The following is a 22376-nucleotide window of genomic DNA, read 5'->3' as shown; positions in this document are numbered from 1 at the left end:
CTCTGCTGTTCTAGCATTCTGTATACCTACAGAATTAGCACTATGTGGACCCCATCAAGATCTGCCACTTGCATATTCTGAAGCAGGGGACAGAGCCATGGGTGGAACCACACCTGGGGCCACCAGAAAGATGGCTGTGTGGCTAAGGTGCACTGTGTAAGAATGCAGAAGCAGGGTTGTAAGGCAGCCATGGGCAGCAAACAGGGGAAGGGCATCCTGGACTTAATCCCCCAAACAATTCTGCCCTCACAGGCCTCTGGGTCTGTGATGGAAGCTGCAGACTTAAAGATCTCTGAAATGACCTTTGGGCCTGTTTCTGATTGTCTTGATGATTAGCAACTGGCTCCATTTTAGACATATTAATTTCCTTAGCAAGTGGTCTCTGGGCCACATAATTGATTTTCTCTCCTGAAAATGCTTTTTTATCCTACCATATAGTCAAATGCAAATTTTCCAAGTATTTCTTTTCTTCTTCTGTTTTCTTTAGCAGCTCTCTGTAAGCACTTAGAAGTAAACATGCACCATCCTGAGAATTTTGATACTTAGAAATTTCTCCTACCAGATATGCTCTTCTGTCACTCTTAAGTTCAGTCTTCCACAAAGTCCTAGGGCATAGATACAATACAGCCAAGTTATTTGCTACTATGTAATAAGAATGATCTTTACTCCAGTTTCAATAAGATATCCATCATTTCCATATGCGAGCTCATCAAAATGGCCTTTCGTGTTTATATTTCTATCAGCATTCTGGCCAGACTATTTAACCAATCTCTAAGAAGTTCAAGACTTTACCTAGTCTTCTCATCTTTTGAGTCCTCACCAAAGTTGCCTTTAATGTTGTCTTCATTGCAATACAGGCTTTTTCTAGCCTGCTTCTCCAAATTCTTCCAGTCACTATCAATTATCCAGTTACAAATTTTATATTTTCAGGTATCTCTCTAACATTGTCCCTCTTCTCAGTATCAATTCTGTCTTACTCCATTTTGTGTTGCTATAATAGAATACCTGAGACAGTGTCATTTATAAAGGAAAGAGGTTTATTGAGCACGTGGTTCTCCAGGCTGGAAAGTTCAAGACTGGAGAGCTGCATCTGGAAGCTTCTGGTAAGGGCTTTGTACTGTATGAAAATATAGAGAAACAGAAGCGGGAGCAGGTGTTGTTAAGAGACCAGACATGAGAGACAGCCTTATTTTATAACAGCCAGGGTAACTAAACCAGTCTCAGGAGAGCAAGAATTTACTCTTGCAAAAAGGACATTAACCTCTCTTAATGATCTAATCACCTCTTAAAGGCACAATATCTCAACAATGTCTCACTGGGGACCAAGCATCAATGTGAGTTTTGGTGGGAACAAGCCATATTCAAATTATAGCAGTTTACTTTTCACTCGATTAATTGTGTCCTTTGATGAATGAAAGTTTTTGATTTTCATCAAGGCCAATTTATCTAGTTCTTCTTTTTTGTTATCTGTATTTTTTAAGTCCTATCTGTAAAATAATTGCCAAACTCAATGTCATGAATTTTTTATTCACATTTTCTCTTAAGAGTTTTATATTTTAGCTCTTATGTTTAGGTATTTGATACATTTTGAGTTAAATTTTGTACATGGTGTAATATAAATATCCAACTTTTGCATGTAGATGTAAGTTTTCCCAAGCAAAATTGTTGAAAACACTGTTCTTTTCCCATTGAATAATTTTGACACACCTTCAAAAAATAACTGGATTATGAATTCAGGGCTTGATTTCTGGACTGTCTATTACTGCCAGTTAGTATTTATGCCTGTACCACACTGTTTTGATTACTGTAGTTTTGTAATAAATTCTGAAAGTAAGGCACATAAGACCTACAAGTGTGTTGTTTCTCAAGATTGTTTTGGCTCTTCAGGTCCCTTGAGATTCCATGCAAACTTTAGGATGTATTTTTCTATTTCTGCAAAAAACACCACTGAAATTTTGATAAGGATTTTCACTAAATCTATGGATCATATTATGTAGTATTGACATTTTAACATTATTCTAATCAATGAAGATGGATTTCCATTTATTTATATCTTCTTTAATTTCTGTCAGCTTCATTTTGTAGTTTTTAGAGTCCATGTCTTTAGCCTGTTTGGTTACATTTATTTCTAAGTAAATGAATCTTTTTTTTATATTTCCTTTTCAGATTGTTCATTATTAGTGAAAAATAATATGCAGCTAAATTTCATGTGTTGATTTTGTATTCTGCAACACTGCTGAATTTAAATTAGAACTGAGCCCTACTAGTTTTTTCCACATTTTTAGGATTTTCTGTGTGTAAGATAATGTCTTTAAAATAAATAATTTTAGTGTTTTTTTTTTTTCCAATTTCAATGTATTTCATTTATTTAGTTGTTGCCTAATTTCCCTGGTGAGGAGTCCATTGTTACATTAAATAGAGGGATGAAAGTGGGCATCCTTACATTGTTTGATTCTAAGTTTCTTTTTAAATTATAAACACAGAAATAAAAAAGCTGAACATATTTGTTTGACTGATGTAATTGAATTTTATGTTCTAAAGGTACGTATTTTATGTTTATGTCAATTTGCAAAATAATTATAATTGTCTTTATTGTGGGAATTTGGGATCAGTTACTCAATCAAATGATTGCTCAATTCTCTATTTTACTTTTCTCAGTAGCAAAGGTATAACAGAAGGAGCTTATGGAATGCTCATTAGGTTACAAACAGACTGGTAATTTAACAATTGACTGCCAATAGAACAATAAAGCTACATAGGCTTTATTGTCTTGATACAGCACATAATTTTTGACTGAAGCAATAGACTTTTTTCATTTTTCTGAAAAACTTATGTTCAAGATAATATTTGTGTAGCTCTGCAGGAATAGACATCATCTGCTGAGAGGCATTCATAAAAATAAATAATAGAGGAATTCCCTCCAGCCCTCATACACACTTTCTTTGAAAAGCAGTGACTATCACTGCATTTGGCTTTTTAAATTGGCACTGATCTCCTTTTTTTGGCAAATGAAACTCAATTTTTCAAAAAAGCCAACCTTCATTGTCTAATCCTAAATATACAGGCAGCTTTATCACTTACATTTGGCATGGAAGGCTATACAAATCTATTTGGCTAATTTAATTCACTGAAAGAGGTAATTTTCTAAATAACTTCTATTGGCCTAAAGAAGGTAAGATGCTGCCAGGTGGGTTTGTTCTCATTGGCACAATCATATCAGGACATAAATGGCATCCTCACTCTGGGTTTCTAGACACACAAACTATCTAACATACAACTGAGCAAAGGATTTGTACTCTTTCTGTATTGCTGAGATTCTCTTAACCTTTGTTATATATGTTTTGATCTATATATGTGACCCTTGGACAACACAGGTTTGAACTGCAAGGGTCCACTTATATACAGATTATTGTTAATCAATATGTTTATTTATTAAGGTATGTATGAATACATAAAGTACACACAGATACTAGTCTATTTGTATGTTAATCATTTATGTTTTCAGTAAGGCTTCCAGTCAATAGTGGGCTATAGTAGTTAAGTTTGAGGAGTCAAATTTATGCATAAATTGTCAATTGCGTGAGAATTGGCACCCCAACCCCAACATTGTCCAATGGCCAACTGTATATAAATATATATAAATATATAGTATATATAAACTATTTCTGTTATATTAATGATTAGGATTTTTAAATGTTTGTGTTTTGAAATAGAACACATACACATAAAATGCATAAAATGAATCTATAATGAAACAAATTATCACAGCAAGCAACCATGTAATACTCATCCAAAAAAAGAAATAGACTCAAGACATAGTCCTTTCTGTACAATCTTCATTCCAACCATCTTCCTCATCAAAGGTGACCACTACTCTGACATCTGATTCTAAAGTTCAAATTTGCCATTAGGAATCCTTAAATAAATTAGATAATATATTATGTATTCTTTGATATCTGACTTGTATAATTACTTACCTCTCAATAATACTTTTACTTGTCTGAGCAGGGTTATTGCTTGTTTTTCACTAGTTTAGTTTTTTAAAAATTTGTTCAATTCTATTTATTGGAAATGATGTTATTTCATGCCTAACAAGTACTGGTGAGGTTGTGGAGAAAAGGGAACACTTATATACTCCTGGTGGAAATATCAATTAGTTCAGCCACTGTAGAAAGCTTTTGGAGATTTCTCCAAGAACTTAGAACAAGATTACCATCTGAGCCAGCAATTCCATTATTGGGTTTATACCCAAAGGAATGTAAATCGTTCTACCATAAAGACACACTCATGCATATGTCCATCACAGCACTACCTGCTATTTTACAATAGCAAAGACATGGAATCAACCTGAATACCCATTGGTGGTAGGCTGGATAAAGAAAATGTGGTACATATATACCATGGAATACTACACAGTCATTTAAAACAATGAGATCATGTCCTTTGCAAAATATGGATGAAGCTAGAGGCCATTATCCTAAGCCAACTAACATAGGAACAGAAAACCAAATATTGCATGTTCTCGCTTATAAGTGGGAGCTAAACACTGAGTGGGAACAACAGACATTAGGGTCTATTTGAGAGTGGAGGTTGGCAGGAGGAGGAGGATCAAGAAACTACCTATTGAGTACAATGCTTATTACTTGGGTGATGAAATAATCTGTACACCAAGCCCTTGTGACACACAATTTACCGATGTAACAAACTTCCACATATACATGCAAACCTAAAATAAAAGTTAAAAAAAAAGAAACAGAAAATGGTATTTTTAAAGTTATTTCATTTTGATTTTTGTACCTGCTATATGCATATACATTTTGTATTTGTGCGCTGAGCTTATGTTCAGTATTCTTCCTAAACTCAGTTCTTCATTTTAACAATTTATTTGGAGATTTGTCTCTACTTTCTGGTACATCATTATGCTGTCTGTAATGACACTTTTATTTCTCATTTTACAATATTCATTAATTTTTCTCATTTGTGCTTTTATTATATTGGGTTGGACCTCTAGTAAGATGTTGAATAGAAGTAATGATAAGATGTATCATTTTTTTCTTATTTTAAATAAAAGTAATTTAAAATCATACCGTAAAGTATGAGGTTAGCTACATACCATTGTACATACTCTGAGAAAATATTTACACTGAGAAAATATTCTTCAATTTCTGGTTTTCTAAATTTTTTTTTCATGACTAAGTGTTTAATTTGTTAAGGGAGTTTTATATGTTGAAATCAAATGATTTAATGTAGTACTAAAAAACATGGGTCATTTTTCAAATGTTAAGCTCAACTTATATTTATGAGATAAACCCAAGTTGATTATGATATGCTGCTCTTCTTATATTTCATTGTATGTTTTGGTTAATATTTTAGATTTTTGCATCTGTGTTCATGATTTAAATTGGCCTATATTTTTTGCCAGTGATAACATTCTTGACAGAATATGTTATCAACATTTGTTCCTATTTTTCCCATTCTTGGGAAGACTCATGCAATACTGGCATTTATTCTTCCCTACATATTTGGTTGAATTAATTGGTCATAGCATCTGGAACTGTAATTATCTCTATAGGAAAGTTTTAGATTTTATATTAAATTATTCAGTAAATGTAGTAATATTTGATTATTTTATTTCACCTATGTCAAATTTAACAAGTTACATTTTTTCTAGGACTGTCCATATCATCTAAACATTTTAATGTGGAGTAAAATTGTTCATAATAGTCTCTTGGTGTCTTCTAAATTTTTTTTTTTTTTTTTTTTTTTTTTTTTTTTTTTTTTTTTTTTTTTTTTTTGAGACGGAGTCTCACGCTGTTGCCCAGGCTGGAGTGCAGTGGCGCGATCTCGGCTCACTGCAAGCTCCGCCTCCTGGGTTCATGCCATTCTCCTGCCTCAGCCTCCTGAGTAGCTAGGACTACAGGCGCCCGCCACCGCGCCCGGCTAATTTTTTGTATTTTTAGTAGAGACGGGGTTTCACTGTGGTCTCGATCTCCTGACCTTGTGATCCGCCCGCCTCGGCCTCCCAAAGTGCTGGGATTACAGGCTTGAGCCACCGCGCCCGGCGGTGTCTTCTAAATTTTAACAGTTTCTAATATTAGTCTCTCTTGTTTTCCTTCCCATCCTCCCTCCCTCCCTCCCTCCCTCCCTCCCTCCCTGCCTCCCTCCCTCCCTCCCTTCCTTCCTTCCTTCTTTCCTTCCTTCCTTCCTTCCTTTTTTCCTTCCTTCCTTCCTTCCTTCCTTCCTTCCTTCCTTCCTTCCTTCCTTCCTTCCTTCCTTCCTTCCTTCTTTCCTTCCTTCCTTCCTTCCCTCCCTCCTTCCCTCTAACTTTTACAAGGCATTTATCAATTACAAAGACTGTCAAAGATACAATTCTAGGGTTTATTGATCAACTTTTTATTTTTGCATTCTTAAGCTGTAATCTTATATTATTTCCTTGCAAATAACTTCTTTTGTCTTAATTTGCTCCTTTTAAAGCTTATTGAGAAGGAAACTTAGATCATTGATTTTCAAATGTTCTTTTCTAAGATATCAATTTAAGCCTATAAATTTTCCACAAATTTTCATTCTGGTTTTTCTTTTATTTATAGGTTATATACAAGTATCTCAGTTATATACATCTAGTGACTCATATGTGTGCATATAGATACAGAGGTAGAGATACAAAATTATGTATTTATGTCTAGCAGAAATATATCATGATCAAAGTATAGTCTGAATATAATTTCAATTTGTGTAAATGTCATTATGGAGTCTGAAGTTGTTGATTACAAACTAAAAATAAGTCAATTAGGACAAATTTTTAGTTAAATTCTTGAAATCTTTCATAGTTTTACAGTTTTTTTCTGTTTCTATAACCATTAGTAAGGAACAATAAACTTTCCACTATAATTATACATTTTTCTTTTACTCTTTTCAGTGCTGTCATGTTTCAAGGTTTTACTATTGGCTGCATTAAAAATTCAAAATTTTAAATATTCCTAGTGAATTATGTCTTTTCTTTCATGAGGTATATATTCTAATGTCTTGCTACGCATTCTGCATTAAAGTACACTTTTTTTTAGCTATAGTTACACTAATGTTCTTTGGGCTCATGTTTTCGTGCTCTAAATTGTACTACCCATTTATTTCAATCTCTCTCTCTATCTCTGTCGTTCTTGCTCTCCCCTTCCTCCCTCAGAAATTTCACTGTGTGAACCTAAGGGTGTGTGTTTTTTCACCTTTTTTTTTTTTTTTTTTTTTCATTCTCAAAGTCTCTGTGATTGGTGATATTTCTGTTGTGGTCAATTTTGGAAAATTTGCAAAAATGGTATCTCTAAATATTGCTTCTTCCTCATTTTTTCTTTCTTCCCATATTGAAAATCAAATTACACATGTTTTTGTTCTTCTAATTGTGTTCTTTCTGTCTCTGAAATACTGCCCTGTGTTTAACATACGTCATCTCTTCTCACTTCATTCTGGAAATTTTCTTGTGATCTATTTCAAATAAACTAAATCTTTCTTTAGCTATATCTACTTTATGGTTGAACCAATCTATTAAATTCTTCATTTAGGTTCTTTTTTTTTTTTAAGTTCTAGAATATTCATTTTTTAAAAAGCCTCATGCTCTGCCAAATATTTCTAATTTATCATTTATCTCCTTGAATATAACAAGCAAAGTTGTTTAAACTCTTAAACACAGTTAGAGATCACTAGAAATCTTGGATTACCTAATTTAGTTTCAGACTTGAAATAATTTAAAACTAGGCATCAGTGTATGGGAAAGCTACACCGCTTGTTGTTTACTTAACTTTTCTCTCTAGACTTGAGGGAGTTTCAAAAGCATTGCTCAGCTTCTCAAATACTGAGCTACCCTTTTAAGAATCAGCTTAAGCTATCTGAGAGAAATTAACACAAATAACAACCATGTGCACGAAAACATACGTGTCCATAGAATTGTGTCGTATCATTTTTACACGTATTCCTATAACATTAAATACCATTCTTGAACAAGCATGTCTCTTCCATCATCATCTTGACACATCGGATAGTGCCTTGTATATACTAACTACTCAATACATCTTATAAATTTAAAGTATTTGATAGAAGTATAAGAATTATCATTAAAATCTTTAGTGGCTATTTTTAACTGGCTATTTTAACCCTTAGCCTTCTTCAAAAATGCATATAAAACATAATTAAATGTAAATGTAAAATTATATTTTTAAATAGATTCCAAGGCTTAAAAAAAACAATTTAACAACATCGTAAAGAAACTCATATTGTAAATTGTTTATAATAAAAATATTTCATGCATGTATCCAAATGCATCAGTAAAAAATAGTTATTTATAATTATATACAGATAATAGATATTTAAATACTAAATAAATAAATGTAATAATTATTAATAATTTTCCAATCTCTCTGTGACTTCGTGAAGCTCTAGTAGTTACTCAAATTAGTGAAGTAATCAAGTTTAAGGGTTTTCATATTCAAGTTCAGGGTCCCCTGTAGCCTTAGGCACTGTTCTTCTTAAGATACTTAGTCTTTCTCCACTTTCTCTGGAGTTAGAAGCAAATAGCAATTATCTTTGACAGTTTATGCACTGCTGCTGTAATTTATAGTGGAATAATCTCTGATTGTGTTTTGTTCCATTTTAGTCACCAGTACACTGTTTAACTCCCTCAAATTATGTTCAAGATGTGATGTTCTTAATGGTTTAGGACTACTAGACAGAATTCTGTCTCTATCTGATGGGATGATACAGTCCCTGTTTAGAGATGTCGGTGCTCAGCTCCTTTTGTTTGTCTCTAGCCCTTTAAAAGAAAGATATTATTTACTCTTTTCCCTTCAATGTTTAGGATCCCTTCTTTCCTTTTTTCCAAGCAGAGTTACTCATTACCGGTCCACCTTCTATTCTTCTATGTACAGTTCCACTCTTATCTTGTCTGAAGCTATTGTTTAAACAGATAGTTGAATTTTTCTACCACTTACTTACATGTGAGTGTTTGTTGATGCTTTACAACCCTCAAGATGAGCAGGGGAAAAAAATGGCCTTGGGAAACAATGCTAAGAGGCTGAGGAAAATATGCAGAAAATGTGCAGATTAAAATTTAGAGATATAATACTGGTACATACGTTATCTTATTTATATAAACCTAACAGTATGAAAAGAGAGAAAAAAGCCTTTATTTTATTCCTACTATGTTTCAGATCACATGGAAAATATGTTTATATTTATTAAGAATTATAATGTTTTAAGACAGATGTTTATAGATGAGGAAACTAAACTTGAGAGTAGTTAAGTTGGTTTGCCAAATGTCACATAGTAAGACAAATGGTCAGAATTTAAACCCAGGTCCTGTTGGCTTCTTAACTAGGCCTGCAGATTTCTATTTCATGCTTATACTTATGTTGAAGATATAAAAATATACGTATCTAAATCTATGTCTTTTCTCATTTTAGATTTTATATATGACTTCATTTGCACAGATTAAAGTCATTTTCCACTGGGCTAAATATTCAGAGCTGAATAATTTTTATAGGCAATGAATTAATGTATATGAAAACGTAATGAATATTAGGTATTACAATTAGGTAGAACCTTCATTTCTTATCCCATTTCCTCTGCAAAGGGGAAAAAGGAGGGATAAAAAAATGCTTGATTCTCTCCTGATTTACTATAACTGCCATTTAAAATAATTAGTTGCGCCAGAGTTCCCAAGTTGCTGTATAGATATTATTTAAATTGGACTATTGGACAAGCAGGAAGAGGAAGGCTAGTGTAGAGGAATGGGCTATTAAGAAATGATACTGATCATATTTATATTTTATAAACATTTGTTATTGACCAGGCACTTTGCAGAGAGCTTTGCATTTATTACCTAATTACTAATTTCATTGATCATTAAATCTTCTTTTTAACCCTATGAAATAGTATATAATACCTTTTTTATAAGTGATAAAACAAAATGGAGAATGCCTAAGAATAAGATTAGTACAGTGATAACATAGCGATTTTTAAATTTAATTTGGGTATCTTTCCAATTTTTGCTGTTCAAGCTTTACATCAGTGCTTCCCAAACATTAGGCAGCAAAAAATCATTGGGGGATCTTATTAAAATGCACATTCTAATTTTGTATCTGGAGTGATTTGGATATGGTTTACTTGTCCCCACCAAAGCTCATATTGAAGTTTGGTCCCCATCGTGATGGTGTTGGGAGGTGGGGCCTAGAGGCTGGTGTTTGGGCTACGGGGATGAATTTCTTATGGGTAGCTTGGTGCTATTTTCCTGGGATTGAGTGATTCTGGCTCTCATGAGACAGGATTAGTTCTCTCAAGAGTGAATTGTTACGAAGCCAGGATACCTCTCAGGTTTTCTCCTCTTTTCATGTGCCTGCTTCTCATCTTATCTTCTCAGCCATATTTTGATGTGGCACAAAAGCCCTCTCCAGAAGCCAAGCAGTCATCAGCATCATGCTTTTTGTCCAGCCAACAGAACTGCCAAATAAACCTCTTTTCTTCGTCAATTACCTAGCCACAGATATTCCTTTAAGCAACACAAATTAAGACAGTAGGTCTCAGGTGGCATCAGACATTCTGCACTCAAACAAGCTCCCACGAACCATCCTTTAAGATACAAGACTTTAGGTAACTGCTTTTCCATCAACCTAAGTCCAATTCTTAAAGGCCTTTATATTGATTTTACATTCGTTAAAAATGAAGTATGTATTAATATTTAAATTCATTAAATAAATTTAGTAACCAGATACACACCTGTCACTTGATAACTTAGACTCTGAAAGAATAGATAATTCTAAACTTTGTACTTTATGACTACGAATTAGGGTCCATGTCCTATCAATGTCTCCAGAAACAAGCTCACCTTTTCTGGCTTTATACAAATGTTTTATAGAAATTGTCCCTGTCCCATTACCAGTGAGACACTGATCCATGAACTGTTGAGTTTGCTCTAGCCTTAAATTAGTTTTCTATAATCATAAATTTAGTGACTTTAAACACTACAAATTTATTGTTTTAGAACTCCATGGGTCAGAACTCCAGTGGACTCTAAGAGAGGTTCTGTTTGCTTGCTTGTTCAGATTGTTGGCAGAATGTTCCATCCAGCGGGTAGGACTGAGGTCTCTATTGCTGCTGGTTGTCAGTTGAGGCCGTTACTAGCTCCTGGAGATTGCTTGCACTCTTCAGCTCATGGCACCCTTCTTCTATTTTCAAAGTCAGCAACAGCTAATGGAATCTTTCTCATGCTTAAAGTATTTCCTGCCTCTTCTGTCATATCTCTCTAACTCTCTCTTGCACTCACCAGAAATAATTTGTTTCTAAGGATGTATATGAATAGATTGGGCCTATTTGAATAATTTAGGATAAGCTATCCATTTCGAAGTCTGTAATCTTCATCAGATATGCAGAATCCATTTTTACCAAGAAAATTTACATTCGGGATTTCAGAATTCCCAGAATTATGATGTGCACCTCTTTGGGGGACTATTATTCTAACACACAAACCTGTTGTGTAGGACAGGCTTATTTTAGCTAGATTTATTAGCTAAAATGAGAAAAACTAAGTGAAACGGAAGAAGAATGTATTAAAGTTTCTAAGATAGCCCTCAGAAATTCTAGGAGGGCCAGAAAACTGGATTTAGAGATTATGCAGCCAGAAGTAATATCTAAGCCAATCACTAAACTATTCACAGGCTTGATTCCAGAACAGGCATTGCACAACATGAATATGGGACTCTAAGCCCAGCCCTTCCGCAACAGTTGTTTCTCAGTCTCAGTGTCTATGCCAACCTCTGCCATATTTACTGGGTATGAATTCCTCAAAATGCCTGTTTCTTCTTTTTTTGCCCTGCTGAACACTGAAATATTGTGGTGGTACATTTCACTGGGGAAAATGAGTAAATGTCTCCTAGCCACCAAGAAGGTGACAAATTAAATTTTCAATTTTTCTTTAGTATCAGTTTTGCCAAATACAGGGAAAAAATAATTTTTAAAAATTTCTGATCTATTAGTGTGACTCTACAACCTACATAATCCTTTGATTTAAATAAAGCTCTAAGAAAGCTAGTCCTCACTTGCCCATTCCTCCCCTTCAGCATAGAATAAGAATGCTTCTCCAAGCCTCCCAAAAGGCCTAGGGAGTCCACCTACACTATGTTAGTTAATACAGTAACATTCATAGTTGTATTTTTTTTTTTTTTTTTTTTTGAGACGGAGTCTCGCTCTGTCGCCCAGGCTGGAGTGCAGTGGCGCGATCTCGGCTCACTGCAAGCTCCGCCTCCTGGGTTTACGCCATTCTCCTGCCTCAGCCTCCTGAGTAGCTGGGACTACAGGCGCCCGCCACCGCGCCCGGCTAATTTTTTGTATTTTTAGTAGAGACGGGGTTTCACCGTGGTCTCGATCTCCTGACCTTGTGATCCGCCCGCCTCGGCCTCCCAAAGTGCTGGGATTACAGGCGTGAGCCACCGCGCCCGGCATAGTTGTATTTTTGTATTTTGAAAAGATTGTGACATTTAAAGACTCAATAACTCAGAGAATCATAAAAGTAAAACCTCAAATATTTCTTAAGAGTTCTCCTAATTCGGCAGCGGGGACAATTTAGGTTTTTTTTGTTTATATTCGTGGAATTTTATATCAACTCAAGGTGTTTCTCTCTAGTCATAAGGCTCTGGAGCCTGGATTAAGTGACCCTAACAATAGCCTGTGTTATATACATTATTTTTAACTTACAAATCACATTAGTACAGTAATTTTTGCTCGTGTCTACTATCTGGAAATTACTATGAACAATAGTGCACTGTCTGTCAGTATAGTTGGGGGATTGATTCCAGGATGCTACATAAACACAAAATTGGTGCATACTCAAATCCCGCAGTCCGGCCTGTGGAATATATATATACTAAAATTTTGGCACTATGTATAGGCAGGTTTGCATACCACAAAGGTTTTATTTGTTTGGTGGAAAAAATTTTGGAGTATAAGTGGACCTAGGTAGTTTAATTCTGTGTTGATTAAGGGTGATCCGTCTCTTTATTACTGTCTTTATTTTACTGTAGAATAATAACTTGATTAATTGTTTAAATTGGGCAGACTTTGATCTGAATTATCTGTCTCATTTTCTACATCTCTCCTGTTGGGATGCTAACGTTTATCTCATGGAAGATATTTTCAGAATTAAAAGGGATAAAATGTATATCACTTGGTTGCTATTAATACAGTATAAATTTAGAACCAAAAGTGGATTTAGTAATATTTAAAATAATTTAACAGTGACCCGGTTGGTCAACTGATGATTCAGATTTTGAAATGGGAAAGCCTAATGGCTGCTCACATTTAACCCAAGATTTCATTTAGAACAAGACAGACATTTTCATGTAGAGTTGAGGTTACAAACTATGGGGGGAAAAAGGAAGGTTTTCCTGGAAAATCTGATTTTTCCTCTGAGAATTAAATCAGTGGCCCTAGCCATGAACTCTCTGGAATCATATGTAATATAACTTCAAGGCATTTCCATGAACAGCAAACCATGAAATCATGCCACAAGAATGACAGACTGATTTGGTCAAGCTATTCATCTTGCACATAGTTTATTCAATAGTAATGTTTGAGTTCATTGAGAAACATATCCATGAATTGGATGCTTGTATCCTGCTGCATACAAATTCATATTAGTCTCTGCACATGAAGTCAGAAGTTTGACTTGAATCCCCTTTCCTCCCAGTTACTAGCTATGGGCCTGTGCATTCATTTCATTAATAAGCAATTCCTTATTGAGGGACTGTACACCGTGTAAGGTAGGTGCTGGGTCTCTGGTTCACATGGCAGACACCAATCCCTTCTTCACAGAACTTTTAATCATGGTAATAGTAGTTGCTGAATGCTCGCCATTAAACAACCAATTATAAAATTATTTCACTAAAGTTTGAATGACAGCTATTGAAAAAATATATTTTTTTCATACCAAATCAATTCCTAACTGCAAAGTTTTGAAAACAAAATTGATTCAAAAGAAATTTATGTCCTATGCCACTCACTGGAGAAAAAAATAAAAAGTACACATTGTATTAAGTTTAGAGATGGTTAAATGATGCCAAGTAAAAGAGGTTACTTTCTAGCATTTTCCAAGTGAGCCCTTTTATTAAACATCATTTGTAATTTGAATGTTGCCTCTTTCAATTTCTTATAATTAGTTAGAATTTATTCCAAGCCACATCATCATATAATCTAAAATAATAACTTCACTGACAATGTGCCGTAATAATTGCTGTCTGGTTATCAACAGTGATCTATGATGATTGGGTTGATAGTGTTAATGCTGGTCTTTTAAAGTGAGTGCATCAATATTAATATATTCCAAAAGAGTACCGGCCAATTAAACCTTCAGGGAATTTTATCCTAATTTGGTTGCTGTGCATTCCACTATGTTTTAATTTCTCAATTGTTAATAAATATAACCTAATCTTGTTGATCTACCTGTCATCAAATAGCACTGTAATTTGACATGCCACAATTTAGCATCTTAAATAAATGTCTTTAAGATAACCATCTCAATAACTAAATATGAAGTGTTTTCTGCAGGAATGAAATACTACTTACACTCCATCTGGAGTACTTTCATCAACTCAAATCTATCTTATTGCTTACAAAAATAATCATTATACCTGAAGTTTTTTTTAGGTTATCTGAAAACTTTTTTGTCATATTTTCATTCTTTATCACTTGTTGAGAAATTTTAGTAAGTTCCTGAATCAGAGAATCTCCTTCTTTCAAATTAAGTTGTTATTACAAAATCTAATCATTCATGTCATCACTCGTAGTGATTCAACACATTAAAACTATAGCTCTCTGGCACTAACATCAAGAATCATATGCTTCCCTTTAACACTATAGTATCTTCTTTTGAAGCTGTTACAATATTCCTGGAAATGGCTTAGCTTGTCTGTGTGATACATTTTCATTAAAAATATCTCATTTAGAATAAGTCATAGTGATTCAACTGATGTCTGCAAAAGACATTAACATACATAGTCAATAAGCATTAATATTATGTTTAATACAGAGTGTTTCACTCAATATATTGACATCACTTTGCGGACAAAAATATTCTGTTGATATTACAGAAAGTATTCACAATTATTTAATGTCACTTAAATATTTTGCATAACGCAAGATGTTAAACAAACCTTTATTTTAAAAGAAAGTAACACTTGGCTTTTGTGATTTTCTTGAGCATTCAAAATGAAATGCTCTGACTTTAGAAAAAAATGTCCCTACCACTTCTATTTGACAGCATAGCCATATTTGAAAAATGATGTAAGATTCAGCAAGGTCCAAAAGAACAGAATTAGCTTTATAAGGACATGTTGGGAAAGTATTTTTTCCATGATAATATTGCACAAAACAAATACACATACTTATTAAGTGATTGAAACAGACATGAGAGAAAAGACAGTTAAAATAACTATCTGTCATAGTAATTATTAATGATGAAATCTTAGATGGGATTCTGTCCAATTAGTTTCTGTGACTCTCAAGTTCTGCATAAATTTGATAAAATTTGCTTGTTTGCATAGTGATTTTTCTGAGGCTCTCTTTCCTGGGCAAATCTCCAGATTGGCAAGCTCAAGCGGATTTTAAAATAGCCTTTCCATATATCACCCACACTTGTCCTGCTTGGGAATGGATTGACGTTTGAGCTTTGAGGGTTATAACTAAGCTGCTTTACTCTGCAGAAAAGTTCATTTTACTTCAGCTGTTGCAGATACCGCCCTTACCTCCCACTAATTCAGTGTTTTCCAATTGTTTCAGCCTGCTTCCAATGGCTCAAGCACACCATTCGAGGTTCACAGTAAAAGAATGCCATGAAGAGTAACTTTTCCAAACTCATTCTTCACTCTTGACATGTTATATAACTTTCCTACATGGATAAAGTATAATAATACTTTTATTTTTCTTTCCAGTTCAGATAGGGAACTGCTATACTGTCCAATCTGATGTCTGTTTCTAACCTTTAAACATTTAATTTATTCTTATTAATGAGGTTTAATCTTTATAATCTAATTTGTAAAATAATTTAAAAATTTTTGAATGATCTCAATCAATCCATGTATTTTCTTTTCTAAGAGTAAAACTTTCTTAAAAAGCATAGAGAAGGTAGAAGAGGATCTCAAAATATAAATTAAAAGTACGAATCTAAAATCTGGCAGCACCTATCACATACAAAATGCAACTTAATATATTTCATTTGGGCATGACTAGTACTAATAGCAGACCATTAATGAGGTCTAGATCATAGACTCATAGAATGTTAGAATAGACCTAGAAAGAATCTATAAGCTGATCTAGGTCAAAACTCCTACCTCTTCACTTTCAAGAGGAGGAAAATGATTCTCATAGAGCTAAATGCTTGGCTAAAGTCAGATAACTACTTACAGAGCAGAAATTAAACCCAGGGCCTCCTAATTTCTGTGCCATTGTACTTTTTCCTAAGAATAATAAGTGTAGCTTATGTAATCCTTTATTTACAGCAAAAGTAGCCCCACATACATGTCCTTCGACAGTGGATAAAGATCATCACCTTCATATTAAATAGCAAGTTTTATTACTTACACACTGATTAAGAGAAGGACCAAAGTACATGATTTTCCACTTGCTCACTAAGTTACACCCAATGATTTTTCATTGTTTTATTTCATAACCAAAACAAGAAAAGTGGTGAAATAGTATTTAGTTCATATAAGTTTCCAGCAAATATGTATGAAAATGGTTTAAGTGTATATTCCAATGAGTTAAACAATAGTTTCAGTGTTGATAATATGTTTGCTCTAGAGAAGAATATAGTAGTTGATAAGACCATTTTGTGAGCCAGAATAACTGAATTCAGACACCACAGTTTACTCATATGTTAATGAAAATAGATTAATGAAAGTACTGACCTCACAGGGATATCTGATGAAATGTGTTAATATGGCTATGTCAATATTTTTATCAACCACCATTACTATTTTTTCAAAGGTTTGTAGTAACAAACTGTCTTAAAAACAATGACTACATTGTGTTCATGATAATCTGTTCTCTATGAAGGATACATTCTTTTAATAAAATATTTACTGGCAAATTGCGTCTGAGGCATTTTTTGGTTGAAGTTAGAACCATAAGCAATAAGATTTCAACATTAAAAATGTATGGTATATAAATGACTTTAAACTAAGCTCCAGCTAAAAATAATTGCTGATCAAGGTGTTAAAACTTAAAAATGTAAAGTAAAAAGTTTTCTCCCATATGTCCCCTATGGCTTACTGACATCATATTCTCCCTCACTTTACTTGTATGAAAAAAAAGTATATTGAACAAGATAATCTCTAAGAAATTTCCAGTCCTAAAGCTTTAGTTGCATTTCTTGATTTTATGTCTCATTTTCAAAGGAAGCTTTTGCACTCTCAGAAATAGGTAACAAAGTAAATGTTTGCTAAAAAGTAAGCATTTCAGCTTTAAGTAATAGATAAATTTAAGTAATAGATAGATTTAAGTGTTTCAGGTTTAAGTAACAGATAGATCATCTTTTGGATTTTTCTAAATGTTAGGTTTCCAAAAAGAACACAGCGGCAATTTAGTATATAGAATAGCTTTGTTGAAAGTGAATGATAGGGTACCTGTGTAAACATTTAGTGAAATTAGAATCCTGAAAATTATTTTAGACAGATAAATTTAGACAGTAAATATGGGGTTAAATCACAGGAAACATTTCATAAGAAACAATGTTTACTCTAAGACCAGTATTTTCCGGAGCTTTTCATTTAATGTTATAGAAGCCATTTCTCACCTCGTTAGTTGGAATTCTCCAGAGAAACAGAACCAGTAGTATGTATATATAGAGAGAGGCTTATTTATTAGAAAGGAATTGGCTTACATGGTTGTGAAAGCTGAAAAGTTCCAAGATCTGTAGTCAGTAAGCTGGAGTTCCGGAAGAGTCAATGGTGTAGTCCCAGTCTGACTCCAAAGGACTAAGAACAAGTAGAGTTGATAATGTGTGTTTTAGTTCAGGGACCAGCAGGATTGAGAGCCAGGAAAGGATGATGTTTAGTTTGAGTCTGAAGGCAGAAAAAAAAGGCACATGTCCCGGTTCAAAGTAGTCAGGCAGGAGGACTTCCCCCGTTACTCAGCATTTTTGTTCTAGTAAGGCCTTCAACTGATTGGATGAGCCCCACCCACATTGTGGTGGGGGAAGGCCGCAAACTACTACACTCAGTCTACAAAAATGTTCATTTCATCCAGAAACAGCCTCACAGACACATCCAGATTAACATTTAATCAAATGCCTTGGTGTGCCATGACCCAGTAAAGTTGAGACATAAAATTAACTATCACACTCACCTTCCTAAAAGTGACTGGGTATTATACTGGTGCACCCTTTCTCTCTCTCCACCTTGCAACCCATGGTTGAAGGTGCACAAAAAGCCCTGCTTTCTGACTTCAGGGAATGACAAACTGTCTCATCATTTGTGGTCCCAGTTCACAGGGGATCAGAACGAACTTAGTCTTCACCTGAAAGCACATCTTTGCAGCTCCTTCTCCTTCTCCACTTTGCTTCCGTCACTCCCTTACTTGTTTCTCCTGAAAACACTATCTTAATAAATCAATAGCGTAAAATTTCCTATTGTAGGTCTGCTTCTAGGGAACCAGACGTAAATAATAGCTTTGCAGCCTTTGGAAAAACTGTGGGAGAAGCCCAAGAAGGTAAAGAGTATTTATACTTTTTTCAACCTCTCCTCAGCAAATCTTCAGTTATCTATTTTTATAATTTAAACTTTAATTTTATATAAGTATATGAGTTTTACATATATACAGACTAATGTACATCAAAGTATATAGCAATTCTTACATAAATTAATATTCAATATTTTTGTTACAATTTGTAGTTATACCTATCCTCTACACTTTGTCTATATGGTTTTTAAAAGTGGAAGGTCTTTATACAGCATTTAAAATGTGAGAACATGTAAACAAGCATCCAATGGAGAATCAAGGAGTGAGACTGGATCTATAAGGGAAAGAAATATAATATTCTTGATATTCTTTAAAATTGCCACTCAAAGTAGAATCTTCCAAGACTAAAGTCAACAGATCTTCTTTCCCATATCCTGTCTTCTGCTGTATCATGGTTAACTCATGTGGCCTCTCATCTATGATGAGATCTGGTATGAATCATAATAGTATGCTCATAGACATGCCCATGCTCATGGACATGCCTCTTGTATCTGTTATCTGCTTTGTTTCCTTTTTTCTTTTTGCTAAGGTAACTTTTTCCAAACCATGTCCTCAGTTGGCTAATATTTCATAATTAAGACCCTTCAGTTGGTTGACCATTATGTGCGGATTTTGATTGCCTTTCTTCTGTATTTTCGCAATAAGCTAATTATCACTGCATGCACATGGGCTTATTGGCTACACAATCATTAGAGTAATATATTATAGTTAAATTATCTAACAATGTAATTATAGATGCACACAGATAGAAGATAGTATTTACAAAATGTGAATTATAAATCATTGAAAGAAACACATTCTGTTTAATTCTGAATGTAAACAAATGTAAACCAGACCGTTTAACCGTATCTGTGTATCCCATGCTTGATCTAAGGGTGTCTTGCACTACCTTATAATGAACCAGATAAAAAGTAGATTAGCATTCCCTTTTTGCTTTTCCTATTTTCATTTTATTTAATAAAAATTGCATGAACACTGAACTTACCTATTTACTCCCTTATAGTTGAAACAATCTAAAATAGTGAAAGAACCATGAATTACAGAAACCAGTAAGTACAACCATTAATTCAGAAGAGTTAGCTAAATATATGATAAAGTCCTCGGCCATTACAACTCTGAGTGTGATCCATGAACAGTAATTTCTCAAGATGCCCTATAGGGGAGAAACTTTTTTTCATGTTCAAATAGATTAGGGAAATACTGTTTGTTATACCTACAATTTTAGACATCACACTTTGCATTGGTATATTAAATATTCTAAGCTGTTCTCATTTAAGCTGAAGCAAAGCTAATCTAAATGAGAAACAACAACAACAACATCCTGTTTAATGTTATTTAACAAACCATTACAAACAATGGACTTTGGATATTATTTGTAATTAACACTTATTTATAAAAGCTTGAGTTCCATGTATCATATTTGGGGTAATAAAAGTTAATGTATTACATAAGAAAACAAAATTATTTAGGAGTTAGAGCATGGTTACTCATTTTTAAACAAAAGGATAAACAAATAATCAATACTTGAATCTCCTTAATTTAAATAACTAACTTAATGAATAGAGCCTATTCTCAGATAGTTTTAGTGATAGAAAAAGGCTTCGTCAAGCCATAAAGATTCTATTTTCACTATATATTTATCAATAAGAATTGAGGATTTCATATAGTGTACTATTTTCGTAAACTATTTTCATGAAACAAGGTAATGCTATTTATGGTTCTTAGATTATTTAAAATCATGAAAATTTTTCAATTAACAGTAAATTCTGATGCCTTAAAAATACCTGTTTTATCAAAAAGAAGTTGGTAGAAGTGTCCTTGGAATGCTACAGGTTTCAGCCCATTTGAGCTTCTGTATAGACACTCCTTTTTATTAGGCCTTAGTCTCATTCCAGACACCAGCCCAACTTGAAATGCACCACAAAAACTTGGATAGAGCCTGAAAACTCACCAACCAAGCCAAGTAATTATGCTGAACCCCCTTGGGCACTCCCTAATTGGATGTCCTGGGTCCTCCTAGTTCTTAGTCCTTTAATACCTGTTTTTCTCTTTCTCTTACTCCATTTAGTTTTTCAATTCATACAAAACCGTATCCAGGCCATCACCAATAATTCTATAAGACAAATGTCCCTTCTAACAACCCCACAATATCACCCCTCACCACAAAATCTTCCTTCAGCTTAATCTCTCCCACTCTAGGTTCTCATGCCGCCCCTAATCCCACTCGAAGCAGCCCTGAGAAACATCGCCCGTTATCTCTCCATACCACCCCCCAAAATTTTCACTGCCCCAACACTTTACCACTATTTCATTTTATTTTTCTTACTAATATAAGAAGACAGGAATGTCAGGCCTCTGAGCCCAAGCTAAGCCATCATATCCCCTGTGACTTGCACATATACATCCAGATGGCCTGTCCTGCCTTAACTGATGACATTCCACTACAAAATAAGTGAAAATGGCCTGTTCCTGCTTTAACTGATGACATTACCTTGTGGAATTCCTTCTCCTGGCTCATTCTGGCTCAAAAGCTCCCCCACCGAGCACCTTGTGACCCCCACCCCTGCCAGCCAGAGAATAACCCCTTTTGACTGTAATTTCCCACTACCCACCCAAATCCTATAAAATGGCCTCACCCCTATCTCCCTTCGCTGATTCTCTTTTCGGACTCAGGCTGCCTGCACCCAGGTGAAATAAACAGCCTTGTTGCTCACACAAAATCTATTTGGTGGTCTCTTCACACGGACGTGCGTGATGATATGACAGTTTTTTTCTTAGTTAATTATGTAATCGTGGAAAATTTACTTGACCTTGGACAATTTATCAAAATATATCAATCACACTTTCTTTATTCATCTCTAGAATTACTGTTAGGATCAAATAAAACATAAGAAAACATACTGGAAAGAATCAAAAAACATGGTATAATCGAAAAGATTTAAATTGTAACTTTTACTAGGAAGTATCTTAAATTCTGTTAATACTAGTGTTCACCTAGAAAACAAAATTTATTTATTCAAAATGTATTTATTGACTGGAGTGCCAAGTATGTGCCAGTACCTGTTCTAGAAGCTTTCCATATGTAATTAAGCAAGAAAGACAAATCTGTAGAATTATTATCTTGCTGGATACCACAATATAATACCTTTGCTTTTTCTGGCTGGTCATAAATCTTATGCTTTTTGCCAACTCCAAAATAAGAGAAAGTTTGCCAGAGGGATCTTAGTTGGTGAATACATTAGTCTTTTGTAACTAATTGCTGTAAAATTATTGTTATATCAGAGTCATGGGAACCAGAACAACTTCATCTTGAATAGAGGCTGGATAAAATGAGGCTGAGACCTGCTGGGTTGCATTCCCAGAAGGATGAGCATTCTTGGTGACAAGATGTTTACAGTTAAGGGAACAGATGAATAATGTTTGCTAAACAGACCCAGAACTTAACAAAGCCAGGAAATATCCTGATATCCCACATCTAAAGGACAAAAGCATTCCTCTTTTTTTTTTTTTTTTTGGAGTTGGAGTTGGAGTCTCGCACTGTTGCCCAGGCTGGAGTGCAGTGGTGCAATCTCGGCTCACTGCAAGCTCCACCTCCTGGGTTCACACCATTC

General features: G+C 34.3%; 1 long non-coding RNA gene across 1 annotated transcript in view; it reads right to left on the bottom strand.

Moving 5' to 3' along the window:
- The window catches only part of LOC144339518 (uncharacterized), a 65159-nt gene extending 47013 nt beyond the window's left edge, over nucleotides 1-18146 (bottom strand). The window contains exon 1 of the long non-coding RNA XR_013414548.1: nucleotides 17909-18146. This is a non-coding gene — a long non-coding RNA (uncharacterized LOC144339518). The remainder of the gene's footprint in view (nucleotides 1-17908) is intronic.
- Nucleotides 18147-22376: the final 4230 nt, after the last annotated feature.

Source organism: Macaca mulatta, chromosome 2, assembly GCF_049350105.2.
Source record: "Macaca mulatta isolate MMU2019108-1 chromosome 2, T2T-MMU8v2.0, whole genome shotgun sequence".
NCBI classification, from domain to species: domain Eukaryota; kingdom Metazoa; phylum Chordata; class Mammalia; order Primates; family Cercopithecidae; genus Macaca; species Macaca mulatta.
This window is presented reverse-complemented; position numbering and strand designations above follow the sequence as displayed.